The sequence below is a fragment of the Lissotriton helveticus genome, chromosome 7, assembly GCF_964261635.1.
Source record: "Lissotriton helveticus chromosome 7, aLisHel1.1, whole genome shotgun sequence".
NCBI lineage: Eukaryota > Metazoa > Chordata > Amphibia > Caudata > Salamandridae > Lissotriton > Lissotriton helveticus.
In genome coordinates, this window is record NC_136068.1 from 791,833,898 (window position 1) to 791,846,929 (window position 13,032).

The window sequence follows — 13,032 nt, forward strand, 5'->3', positions numbered from 1 at the left end:
GTACATTGTGGTAGAGTAAAGTGGCATTGAATGTCATCGAGTGGAGTGGCATAAGTGGTGTAGAGTGGAGTAATGAAGTACAATGAAGAAGAGTGCAGTAGTGTCTCATTGAGTATAGTGAAGTAAAGAGGAGTGGAGTGGCCTAGCTGGAGTTGTATAAAGTGTTGCAGAGTGGAGTAAAGTTTTGTATAGTGGCATAGAGTGGAGTAGAGTGTCGTTGAGTGGCATAATGTGGAATAGAGTGTAGCAGTGGAGTAGAGTGTTGTAGTGGAGTAGAGTGTTGTATAGTGGACAAGTGTAGAATGTCATAGTGTAGAGAACCGTGTTGAAGAGTGGAGTGATGTGTTGCAGAGTATAATTGGGTGGTGTAGCGTTTTGGAACCTAAAACCTGCATTTGAGCTAGTCCCACAAACAAAACTCTGGTCAGTTTTGGAGCGAATGGGGGTCCCTTGTAACATATCAACATTAATCTGCCTACTCAATGACAGTTATGCCCAGGTGCGGAGGGCTAGTTAGGGTTAAGTGGCAGAATGTATCACTATGAATAAAGGATACAGGGATACATGCTTACTCCATTATTTTTCTTTTATTCATATGATCTAGGGGCATATGTATCAACATCCGTGTTTACGATTCTCAAATAGCGTTTTTTTAGAAATCGCTATTTGAGAATTGCAAAACGGGATGTATTAAAAAAATCAAACATTTTTTGTGATTTCTTAGTATTGCTTAATTGCGATTTGCAAATTGCGAAATCGCAATTAAGGAATACTTTCCCATTCATTTCTATGGGCCAGGAGGCCCATGGAAATGAATGGGAAGTCATTCTCAATTTGCGATTCACAATTTGAGAATCGCAAATTGAGAATAATTTCAAGGGTGCATGGGTGTCATAAGGACACCCTGATGCACCCCTGAAACGAACATGTGTGCGCATATATCGCACATACATGCCCTACCGGCATGTATGTGCCACATGGCACCTTCACAAATGCCAAAACATGCTTTTGTGAAAGAAATCGCAAATTAACACCAACTTGAAGTTGATGGTAATTTCTCCTTAAGAAATCGCAAAACTTGAGTGCTTCTTGCATAGCCTTTAAGGAATCACATTTTGCAATTCCTTAAATGCTTACGCAAAGTTAAGGAATCGCAAACTTTGCGATTCCTTAAATTTGCGATGCTATTATCCTAATACCTACCGTTTTCCGAATTTTGATTCGCAAACACTGCTTTTTTGCCATTTGCAGCGTTTGCGAATCAAAATTCGGTTGATACATACGCCCCCTAGTTGCATAGTTCATGCTAATGCATCTCAATACATGCAGATAGCAAAGTCTCTCTGTTATTGTTTGCGAAAGATACACTGCTTGCCTCAAAAACCCTCAGAGGGTTCCAACTTTTAATTGAATACTTTTTGCTGATGTGCATAGAGAGTAGATTATATAACAATCAATCTGCAAAAATCATACCGGGAGAATATCCATGAGTGGAGTAAATCTTAAAATCTTTCAAAGCTTGTGTCCTAAATGTAAAGACTGCTCTGCTTTAAGAGTGGTGGGGCTCACTGGTTAGAGGCGGCAGACCCGGAAGCAGAGGACGGCCCGGGACCAGGGTTCAATTCCCGACGCGGCTGGGTCGTGGACCAGGGTCAGCGGACTCGATAATTCTCGCTTCGGTGTCTACTTTAACCAGGGATCACACTCGGCAACTCTGGGCATTAGCTTGCCTCATCTCCACAATGCCCCCCCCCCCACATACACCAGGGATGCCTGGTTTCACCTTGGAGATACCCAGCAGGGATCATCTCACAGGGAAAGCCAGGACGGGTTCCCCAGTGGTCTACAGCGCTGGGACGCCCGATTTCTGGGGTAGCCATGCGCTTTATAAGACAACCTAACATAACCTAACATTAAGCTGTTCTGTGAGGCAGACAGAAAACACACAATCCCACTTCCACACCAACTAAACACAGCTTAAGGAAACAGCCCCAAAAAATGTCTGCCAAACCTCATGGTATTACTAACTCCTGCAGTTAACTTCTGTTTGCATATCTGTTGCCATATTCACCCTGACACATTAGCACAAAAGATAAGATCCCAAAAAAGGGTCCCAATGGACTCTTTTTAGAAATGGGAGCTTTCTAGTTAGCAATGGCTTGCACCTTTCTTCCTAGTCAGGGTAAGAGGATACACTTCTAAAATAACCCCTGCTCACCCCCTTGGTAGCTTGGCACAAGCAGACAGGCTTATGTCAGTGTGTAAAGCATTTGTGCATACATACAGTAACACAGTGAAAACCCTACAAATGAACAACACACAAGTTAAAAAAAGTAGCAAATCTTTATCTAAACCAACAAGACAAAACACAAAAAAAATCCAACAAACAATACTGGAAAAATAGGTACTTTGCAAGATAACCTTTAAATTGCAGAAATAGCTTAATAACGCAGTTCTTCCAAGTCAGTAGCTCCATCTGGGGCTACTACAATGCTGAAAATAACAGAGTCTAGCAGTTCCAGCCAAACGTTCCGGTACAGGCCAGCTATATTTCTCATTGCGGCAGATCCCATTGGTACGAGTCAGTCGGGGTAACCATCACGATTGCATTGTGGAGGAAGCGGAGCGACGTGGGGTGCCCTCTTGTCATGTTGCAGGCAGAGGGTCTGTGATGGTCGTCCAAAGGCTTTGGCGAGACCAAAGCTATGATGCAGAGTGAGGCGGTGCTTGGTGTGGTCCTGGGGGATCACGGTGCAGGTGACGGAGCAGGTAGATGTTTGGGCAGGCAGCAACAGTGTTAGTGAGGTCTGGGCACAGTGAAGCGAGGCGGTGTAGAGTGAAGTGCCCACAGCACACGGTGCAAGCAGCGGCTCAGTGACGGTCACCCAGCATCGTCGGTGAAATGTGGGATGCTGGGAAAAGTGTGGCTGTGCCTTCTGCAATGCCTTCAGGACATGGAAACAGTGATGGACTCAGTGACAGAGTCGGTTGCTCGTCTTCTGCGGCGACTGAAGCCAGCGGTTCCAGAGACAGAGCCCAGAGGGATGGTGAAGTCTTTGCTGTTCCTGAGTCTTCTTGAACAGGGGTCAAGCTCTACCTCAAGCCCTTGGAGATACTCTTCAAGCAGGATACACACAGAGTTCCTCTCCTTGGCAGGAACAGCTACTGCAGTCCAACCACAGACAGCACACAGCAAAGGGGCAGTATTGCTCCTCCAGCTTCTCCCAGCTCTTCTCTTTGGCAGAGGTTCCTCTTGAATTCCAGAAGCAATCTAAAAGTCTGGGATCTGGCCCCAATGTTATAGCACACTTTCCTTTGTTCTCTGGTGGCAGAGAAGCTCTTTTCCCAGTCAAAACCAGTTCTGTCCTCCCTGGTGCAGCTGTTCGGCAGGAGGTGGAGGCAGCATTGTCCAAGGTAGACCAGGCCCTTGCAGGTGTTACGGCGGGATGTCTGATCTATTGCTTTAGGTCTAGATCCCAACTCAGGTCGACTAACCGTTGATACCTGTCATAGAGTAAAAGGCAATCCACTACTAGGTCAATCAGTTAAGGACTTACACCACTCTAAAGAACCACTTACTACAAATAAGTTTTAAAAGTTTATTATAAAGCCAAAGTTAACTGGAGATACAAACATCTCAAAATAAGGTTCAAAAGATATACTGGTATCAATACAAACATACATTTTCTAAATGCTCTTAATCGGCAAAAGAATATCACCAAAACCAATTCAAAAATCATCAGAGTTGCAAGAATAGACACAAGCTGTAACTTGTGAGTCATTTACAGAAAGGAAGAAAATCCAGATTAGACTGTCCCTACACTAGACTAAGTGACATCCCTACTTAGTAAAGTCTTAACCTAAAAAGGTGTCAGCTGTGGTGACTTCCAAAGAAGATCACTCACTTCCCTCAGTCTTCGTTGTGAATCGGTGTCTCGCAGTTACCCTATCTGCCTACCCATCCGCTCTCTTAGGTTCCTCAGACCATCTGCCCTAACTCCACCCAGGGGTGCTGTCCCTAATACAGAAATCACATTTACAATAGAAACGCCCTTTAGAGACGCCCCTAACGTGGTATCGGTTCTGGCATTTTCCATGCTGATACTCCTCTGGGCCCATCGTTAGCGTTGACCTTGCTTCTCAGGCTCTTCTCCGGCAGGACGGTACCCCCCAGGAAATTCCTGAAGCCTCCTCCAGGCCTGTGCCTGACTCCCTGAACAAAACTCTATTCATCACTCTCTTGATTGGAACCTCCTCGCACCTGCAAACAGACACTTGTACAGTGGGCCCCAAATTCCGGCCTCCACCGTATCTTCTAAGTCGTAAACCTTCGAGCAGGCTCCGCAATTTATGCTTAACATGACCTTCCTCTAACTAACACATGCAAATCAAAAGAAATGACTTTATCTATTCAGGCCTATTAGAATTACATGAAACAGGCCTGTGCACTCTGTAAACCTTTAATTTCTTAGTCTAAACAGTATTCTAACTTATTACACACAATGGTTATATGAAACACTTCTATAAAACATATATTTCAGTTCTATGATCAATAATACTTTGAATTACAACAACATTAAAATCCATATCATGTGAGAGTGTAACAGCACCTTTCATTCTCTGTGAACTGCCATGTGGCCTACACATTTCAACGTTTAGCAGTATTACATTCTCCTCTACATCAGCCACATAACATGGAATTTCAACATCATTCTAACATCTCTACACACTTATACATTAGCTTTTCACACTGATATATGCATTCTATTTTAATTAAACACTCTTATGTATTTTCTCCCTATAAATTCGACACTCTTGTGTAATCTTTACTAAACTGATGCAACGTGCTTGTAAATATGGTGCACTTCTAATTTTTCCGCGATTTGCGCTCTCTCAGTTCCCCCCTTTGATGACTTTTAGTAGTCATCACCATCACAACACCATCCCTGAGGTATGAACTGAATCAAACTGAACTCGTTGCAGTACTCTCTCGTTTCATCATCTCTAGAGCCCTCAGACTCCTGTACTGATTATCCTGCATCGCAGCTAATCTCCTCTCCTGCTTTCTCATGGATCTCTGCAACCTATTTGATCTATACCATTGGTACAGCCGCACCAATCCCCACAAGGTGATTATACAAATCACTATTATGATGATAGGTTTCAGTATGTACCAAATGAAACCCTTTCCTAGGTTGGCAAACCAACCTCCAACTTTACCCATTCCATGACCTACTTTTTCCCACACATTTACCTGTGTCAAATCCTCAATCTCATGATGAATTTCAGTGATGTTCCGTATATACTTTTCTAGAGGTTTTGAATTGTCTGGAATGTAAGTGCAACATTCCTGAACCTTCAAAGCCTTACAGACTCCTCCCTCTTTGGCTAACAGAACGTCTAGAGCAAGTCGGTTCTGAAGAACCATTGCCCTTATCGATTGCATCTCTCCCTCCACCAGCATTAATGATCTAGCAGTACTGGCGGACAACCTATCTACAACTGTTGCCAATCTTCTAATCTTGACATCATTCAGTACTATCCCTAAAAGAGGAAACATAGCACCAAATACGTCCCCAACTACCTCCTCATTGCTTACATCCCTTCTTCCTCTAGCTTGAGTTCCTCCCTCTATAATTTCTAGATCCTTAGCATGGTATATTTTGGGGAAGACAATTGCTAAATAACATGATCCATACCAATTATCCGGTAGTTTCACGTATGCATTTCTTCCACAAACAAAATATACATTTGGGATCACCTGCATTCCCTTCAAGAAATCCTTTGTATAATATTCTAATTGGAAAGCATGTTCACAATTTACTTCTCCCACAAACACATTCTCATAATAGGTATTACCCCTATATATACACAGTTTCCCTTTTTGCTCTCGATCTAAAGCTATTGGACCATTACTACCCTTTCTTTTGTGTGACCTTTCTTCCTCGGTCCAATCTGTTTTCCATTGGCCTGAAGCCTTTAAGATCTTCTGTCTCCTATACCGATCATCCACCTGTCCTATAAACCTTTTCTCTATTTCTGACACTTTAAAAGTCAAATTATTTCTTCGGGCATGTGAAGTATCCAACGTTTTCCAAGGAATGAAAAATTTCTTTAATCTATCTTCACTCTTATAATAATCCCACTTGTTCATGTGCTTGTAGTTTGGAACTTCTGGTAAAACAGCATCAAAATTTGAAAAATAATACTCAAAACCATCACGTTCATAAAATATACTAAGCAACAAACTACATGTGATTCCATAAGTCAATGGAAGATGATGATATCTAATACCTTCGTCTACAGAGGCTGGCAATTGCATGCACACATAGCAATCCTTTGCCTCCATAGCATCAATATATTCATAAAGCAATTTAGCATATGCATTTGATTTGAAATTTCCCTGTGATTCATCCACATGCAACCTACGAGTCTCTGCTGCTAGTAAAGCTTTATCTTTCTCTGTATTGTCCCCCCTTTGACCAGCAGTAGTAGGTTTATGTACCGATACAATTTTTGCTTCCTTTGTTGCCTTCTCTTCATTTTCATGTCCCACTACATATGATATAGTAACTACTAAAACTATAAGAAAAATTACTCCCACTAAAAGTGTGCCTACTATGCATTTTGTCTTGCGGTTTGGGTTGCCGGCCTCCATGATCTCAAGACAGTGTAGTTCTGATTTTCTTTCACAACACAAAGTCTCTTTTCTTTGCTTATTCAGCCTTTCCGAACCACACCTGGAAGCTGATAATCCCTTCTGCAAGATCAGTCTTTGTGTTCTATAGCAACAGACAACCCTAGCCCTTCTCCGTCCACTAAATGGGAAGTCCCTAAATTTCTTCTTCTTCCACTTGGCGCTAGGTTATTTTTCAATCTGTTTATTCACAAAGTCTTTAGCAATCTGGAATCATACGTGTTCCAGCGGCTCTAATCACGTATTCTAATATTTGTAAACGAAGAATGATCTCCTCGAGTGTTGGCATCGTTGAACAAAAAGTCAGAAATTGTATTCTGTTTAAAACCAGTTCTCTTATCCTGCTCAGATAAGGAGGATTGGGGATAGTGAGTGTCAGCAACCCTTCGACCTCCACTCCTGGTACCAACAACACTACTTCCAATATTATGATTGGGTCAGTACTGGTCACTGTCACTTCCTCACCCTCCCGGATCTCCGTGCACTGGACATCTGCTGCTAGGTAGGTCCACTCAGGAGTAGCGTATCTTCTGCAGGGCACTCGCACCCTCCCCAATCTTCTCGGACCTTCCTGTTCCTGTCTTTGTGCACCTTCAACCAAATCCGAGTCTTCAGCTATAGGAGCAAGAGTTCTCTCTGGAGTTGGCTTCAAGCTCGGCCTCTTCTTTCTTTCAGGCCAACTAGCTTCTCCACGCCTTGTTCTCCTATTTCTTGTCCTCACACTCGGTTCTTGATCACTTTTGTCTTGATCCGTGTCTGAGCCGTATTCACAGCAACTTTCTCCTTCGGTGGCAACTTCAGTTTCACTGTCGTCCTGTCTTTCTTCTGCTGAATCTGTAGCACTCCCAACTTCTTTCGACACCCCCACAGCTTGACTGATCCCCTCTAGTGGTTCGCCGTCCACAGCTGGATTTTCATCTGTGAGAGGAGCTGTTTCTTCTAAGGGTGCTGGAACTCTTCGAGTATGGGAAGCATGAATCCAGTTTGGCAGCCCTCCACACTTTACAGCAGTATTCGTTGTTAGGATTATTTGGTAGGGCCTCTTCCAGCGCACATCTAGGCAGTTCTTCCGGACGTGTTTTTTCACAAGCACCCAATCACCAGGGCACAAGTCGTGACATAGGTCTCTTGAAGATGGAACTTCAGCAGCCTGCACCTGAAGAGACACAGAATGAATGACATCAGAAAGTCCCTTGCAGTAATCCAGGATCAGGTCATCTGTAATATTCAACAAAGCTGTAGTTGGAACAGACGGAAGTCTCATTGCCCTCCCCATTAAAACCTCATGTGGAGAGAGACCTGTCCTCCTGTCTGGTGTGCTACGCATACTCATGAGTACCAAGGGCAGAGCATCAGGCCAGCTTAAGGACGTCGATGAACATACTTTGGCTATTCAGGACTTTAGAGTTCCGTTTATCTGCTCCACGATACCTGAAGCCTCTGGTCGATAGCTACAGTGCAACTTCTGATCAATGTTTAATGCAGAGCAAAGCATCTTCACAACTTCACTGTTGAAATGAGTTCCTCTGTCTGATTCCAAGGAGGTCGGCACCCCAAAGCGCTCGATCAACTCTCTAAGCAACAACTTTGCTACTGTGAGTGTATCGCACCTGCGTGTAGGGTATGCTTCGACCCATCTGGAAAATATGCATACAACCACCAGAACATACCTGAGGCGGTTGATTTTTGGCATCTCAATGAAATCTAATTGCATTCGGTTGAAAGGCCCCCCAGACCTCCCAATGTGACTCATTGTAACTGGTGTTCTTTTCCCTACGTTCAATTGCAGACATGTGACACATCTCTGACACACTGCTTCTGCTGCAATTCTAAACTTAGGGTTATACCAAGTCTGCCTAAATAACCTCAGCATGGCATCTCTTCCTAAGTGTACTGGACCATGTATCTGTCGTGCCATTGGACTCACTAACTCATCAGGTAATACTGCCCTTCCATCTGCTGAAACCCACAAATCCATTTCACTTTTCACACAACCTGCTGTTTCCCATGCCTTTTTCTCAGAATCAGGTGCGTTCTCTTGCATGTCTTTTAAATCCTCCCAAGTATCAACTGTTTCTAGCATCATGTTTAACTCTGTCTTTTCCTGAGTCCCACCTACTTCCACTTCCGTGAAAGAATATCCTTGCTCCGCGCAATATCGAGCAACTTCGTCTGCATATCAATTACCTTGCGACACAAAATCTGTATTTTTGTGTGGGCTACACATTTAACGACCGCAATTGCTGCTGGACCTTGTAATGCTTCTAACAACAGTCGCACAAATTCCCCATTTCGAATAGGCGAACCAGAGGAGGTCATGTAACCCCTCTGAGACCACAATTGCCCAAAATCATGAACTACACCGAAACCATATTGGCTATCGGTATAAATGATGACTCTAATTTTGCTACCTGCTAAACAGGCACGTGTCAATGCAATGATTTCTGCTACCTGAGCGGAGTGTACTCCTTCCAGGCAAGCGGCTTCCACAACTCCAGTAATGGTGCAAACAGCATAAGCTGCTCTCAACCGACCAGTATCGTCTCTTAAACATGAGCCATCAACAAAGAAAATTTCATCAGGGTCAGTCAACGGCTCATCCACAATATCTGGTCTTGGCTTGGTGCATAGTTCAGTCACATCAAGGCAATCGTGATCTTCACATTCTTCGCCTTCTATATCATTAGGAAGTGGCATCAATGTAGCAGGATTCAAAACAGAGCACCTCTTAAGGGTCACGTTCTCCGCAGCAAGAATAACTTGCTCGTAGCGCGTGAGCCAATTATTGGTTAAGTGCTGTGTCTTGGTCCTGAACGATTCATAAAGGGGGTGGTGATGGACAGAGTATCTGAATTAAGCAGAACACTCCTACCCAGTCAAAAGATCAGGGCTTGATCCATCACCGTTTTTTAGCTCACTGCACCATCCCAGCTCAGAACCTGGCTACATGCAAATTAGTCTGACCCTGGCCCAGTGCATCATGGGAACAGGGCAGACCAAACTACCAAGCCAATTCTTTACTGGAAAGGAAACAAGCTTCCGGGGACCGGTTTCTGGCATTACAGCCGTCTTCGGCCCGGCTTGCTTGAATCCTGATGGTGCAGTGAGCAAGGGACTCACATCTGAGCATACCCTTCCACACTTGTGGTGGCCAAAACGATTCATAAAGGGGGTGGTGATGGACAGAGTATCTGAATTAAGCAGAACACTCCTACCCAGTCAAAAGATCAGGGCTTGATCCATCACCGTTTTTTAGCTCACTGCACCATCCCAGCTCAGAACCTGGCTACATGCAAATTAGTCTGACCCTGGCCCAGTGCATCATGGGAACAGGGCAGACCAAACTACCAAGCCAATTCTTTACTGGAAAGGAAACAAGCTTCCGGGACCGGTTTCTGGCATTACAGCCGTCTTCGGCCCGGCTTGCTTGAATCCTGATGGTGCAGTGAGCAAGGGACTCATATCTGAGCATACCCTTCCACACTTGTGGTGGCCAAAACGATTCATAAAGGGGGTGGTGATGGACAGAGTATCTGAATTAAGCAGAACACTCCTACCCAGTCAAAAGATCAGGGCTTGATCCATCACCGTTTTTTAGCTAACTGCACCATCCCAGCTCAGAACCTGGCTACATGCAAATTAGTCTGACCCTGGCCCAGTGCATCATGGGAACAGGGCAGACCAAACTACCAAGCCAATTCTTTACTGGAAAGGAAACAAGCTTCCGGGGACCGGTTTCTGGCATTACAGCCGTCTTCGGCCTGGCTTGCTTGAATCCTGATGGTGCAGTGAGCAAGGGACTCACATCTGAGCATACCCTTCCACACTTGTGGTGGCCAAAACGATTCATAAAGGGGGTGGTGATGGACAGAGTATCTGAATTAAGCAGAACACTCCTACCCAGTCAAAAGATCAGGGCTTGATCCATCACCGTTTTTTAGCTCACTGCACCATCCCAGCTCAGAACCTGGCTACATGCAAATTAGTCTGACCCTGGCCCAGTGCATCATGGGAACAGGGCAGACCAAACTACCAAGCCAATTCTTTACTGGAAAGGAAACAAGCTTCCGGGGACCGGTTTCTGGCATTACAGCCGTCTTCGGCCCGGCTTGCTTGAATCCTGATGGTGCAGTGAGCAAGGGATTCACATCTGAGCATACCCTTCCACACTTGTGGTGGCCAAAACGATTCATAAAGGGGGTGGTGATGGACAGAGTATCTGAATTAAGCAGAACACTCCTACCCAGTCAAAAGATCAGGGCTTGATCCATCACGTTTTTTAGCTCACTGCACCATCCCAGCTTGGAACCTGGCTACATGCAAATTAGTCTGACCCTGGCCCAGTGCATCATGGGAACAGGGCAGACTAAACTACCAAGCCAATTCTTTACTGGAAAGGAAACAAGCTTCCGGGGACCGGTTTCTGGCATTACAGCCGTCTTCGGCCCGGCTTGCTTGAATCCTGATGGTGCAGTGAGCAAGGGACTCACATCTGAGCATACCCTTCCACACTTGTGGTGGCCAAAACGGTTCATAAAGGGGGTGGTGATGGACAGAGTATCTGAATTAAGCAGAACACTCCTACCCAGTCAAAAGATCAGGGCTTGATCCATCACCGTTTTTTAGCTCACTGCACCATCCCAGCTCAGAACCTGGCTACATGCAAATTAGTCTGACCCTGGCCCAGTGCATCATGGGAACAGGGCAGACCAAACTACCAAGCCAATTCTTTACTGGAAAGGAAACAAGCTTCCGGGGACCGGTTTCTGGCATTACAGCCGTCTTCGGCCCGGCTTGCTTGAATCCTGATGGTGCAGTGAGCAAGGGACTCACATCTGAGCATACCCTTCCACACTTGTGGTGGCCAAAACGATTCATAAAGGGGGTGGTGATGGACAGAGTATCTGAATTAAGCAGAAATCTCCTACCCAGTCAAAAGATCAGGGCTTGATCCATCACCGTTTTTTAGCTCACTGCACCATCCCAGCTCAGAACCTGGCTACATGCAAATTAGTCTGACCCTGGCCCAGTGCATCATGGGAACAGGGCAGACCAAACTACCAAGCCAATTCTTTACTGGAAAGGAAACAAGCTTCCGGGGACCGGTTTCTGGCATTACAGCCGTCTTCGGCCCGGCTTGCTTGAATTCTGATGGTGCAGTGAGCAAGGGACTCACATCTGAGCATACCCTTCCACACTTGTGGTGGCCAAAACGATTCATAAAGGGGGTGGTGATGGACAGAGTATCTGAATTAAGCAGAACACTCCTACCCAGTCAAAAGATCAGGGCTTGATCCATCACCGTTTTTTAGCTCACTGCACCATCCCAGCTCAGAACCTGGCTACATGCAAATTAGTCTGACCCTGGCCCAGTGCATCATGGGAACAGGGCAGACCAAACTACCAAGCCAATTCTTTACTGGAAAGGAAACAAGCTTCCGGGGACCGGTTTCTGGCATTACAGCCGTCTTCGGCCCGGCTTGCTTGAATCCTGATGGTGCAGTGAGCAAGGGACTCACATCTGAGCATACCCTTCCACACTTGTGGTGGCCAAAACGATTCATAAAGGGGGTGGTGATGGACAGAGTATCTGAATTAAGCAGAACACTCCTACCCAGTCAAAAGATCAGGGCTTGATCCATCACCGTTTTTTAGCTCACTGCACCATCCCAGCTCAGAACCTGGCTACATGCAAATTAGTCTGACCCTGGCCCAGTGCATCATGGGAACAGGGCAGACCAAACTACCAAGCCAATTCTTTACTGGAAAGGAAACAAGCTTCCGGGGACCGGTTTCTGGCATTACAGCCGTCTTCGGCCCGGCTTGCTTGAATCCTGATGGTGCAGTGAGCAAGGGACTCACATCTGAGCATACCCTTCCACACTTGTGGTGGCCAAAACGATTCATAAAGGGGGTGGTGATGGACAGAGTATCTGAATTAAGCAGAAATCTCCTACCCAGTCAAAAGATCAGGGCTTGATCCATCACCGTTTTTTAGCTCACTGCACCATCCCAGCTCAGAACCTGGCTACATGCAAATTAGTCTGACCCTGGCCCAGTGCATCATGGGAACAGGGCAGACCAAACTACCAAGCCAATTCTTTACTGGAAAGGAAACAAGCTTCCGGGGACCGGTTTCTGGCATTACAGCCGTCTTCGGCCCGGCTTGCTTGAATTCTGATGGTGCAGTGAGCAAGGGACTCACATCTGAGCATACCCTTCCACACTTGTGGTGGCCAAAACGATTCATAAAGGGGGTGGTGATGGACAGAGTATCTGAATTAAGCAGAACACTCCTACCCAGTCAAAAGATCAGGGCTTGATCCATCACCGTT